Consider the following 1,718-nt stretch of genomic DNA (forward strand, 5'->3'; position numbering starts at 1 on the left):
AATTGTTCGAGAACAATGCCACGTTCCTTTTCCTCATTGTTTCTGGGAATTTTAAACGACGTTGTTATTGTGTTTGAGAGTTTTTAATTATGTGTAGATTAACCAGTTGAGAGTAAGAATGACTTCACTTTAGTTAGAAATATATTTCGTCATTCAGGCACAGGGATATCATTTCATAATTTACGTTAAGTAATAATGCCTGTTATATTTTAGTTCACTCCGAAAATCTGCAGGAAACAGTCGCTGTTAATTCAGGGTCATCATTAAAAAAATCTCGTTGTTTTGAAGCTATATGCACTCATACACACTCATCATGAGCCTGAGATTATTAATTATCTATGGCATGACTAAATCAATATTTTATATTAACGAGAAAATACCGGCAAGGCTGTCAATACTTTTACTGTCGATTTTTTTAAATTTAATACGAGATAATGGCCAACGGCTTATTGCGTTAACTATCTAATTCAGCTTCATCTTTCGCCGTAGGCAAACAAATATCCTTTAGGCTCGATTTGGTTTCATCATTCCACTTACGCGAGATACGGTCATGCAATCCTAGACTTCATCTTGCCAAGTATTATGTTATGCTCCATATTATTTTCGAAGTGTATTCTCATGTCCTTCTTGATTGGGATGTTGCAGGCTTTGCTTTAGCCACGCCCCTTCTACTCAAGCATTATGCATTTTGTTCTTTGTTTATTCCGCACTCAAAAAAATCTCGAAGAGCACATTCAACTGGAATTAATAGGCCTACATACATGGGAGAGTTGATAGCTTTTAATTGGTCGTGCTATAAAAGCAGGCTTTAAAAACAAGTGAATATTAAATGGCTACTGATCCAGCATCATGTAAGCCAGCGAATGGACAAATATTAAAGGTTTCTTCTAGTTGGGTGGGAAGAAGGGGGTATCGTGCACCCTCGGAAATCAACTTCTAATTAACGTCTTTAGATCAGAAAAAGAACAGGTTAACAAGTGTTCGTAATAATGATGGTTCGGTATAGCGATTTTGAACCGCTCGTAACCTCTTTTGATCAATAGTGAACTGGCATTTCTCACATTCTCACGATTCCGCGGCCGCACGAGGAGTCGTCCGGAAACTTAAGCAATGGGTGGTTTTCCCTTGTATTCCTTGGGGAAATAATAGCCATCGATCGCTCTTCAACATTCAAACACGATGTATCTATAGGTCGTTTGACGTTCGGGAATTAAAAGTGACCCAATAGTGTTTAATACATGTACAACCGGTAGATTGTTTTGTTAATCCGTTGACTTTTTTCAACAACAATCTTCGGTATACGTTTTGTACATTAAAACCGGGAGCCAAGGATGATGTTCGGTTAAGCCGAATGTTCGGTATAGCAGTGTTCGGTATAGCGGCGTTCCACTGTAATGCCAATTATTTGCCAACGTCTGAAAGGTGATTGAAACATTTGCTTAATGTGATTTTTTTCCCCTTTTGAAGCAACAACAATTCTCAAATTTCTTTAAAATGTGTACAATAACAACTTACTTCTAAATTTTTCAGTCAGTGTACTACAATTATACTTGAAGAAGAAGAAAAAATCAGAAAACGTACACTGCAAAAACCGCAGTGTTAATTTAACACCATTCGGTATCTATATAGGACAACACCAGTACAATTTAATACCAGATGGCCCTATATAGATACCAACAGTGTGAATTTAACACTACAGTTTTTGCAGTGTATGCAAA

The sequence above is a fragment of the Patiria miniata genome, unplaced genomic scaffold (assembly GCF_015706575.1).
Source record: "Patiria miniata isolate m_02_andy unplaced genomic scaffold, ASM1570657v1 HiC_scaffold_29, whole genome shotgun sequence".
Lineage (NCBI taxonomy): Eukaryota > Metazoa > Echinodermata > Asteroidea > Valvatida > Asterinidae > Patiria > Patiria miniata.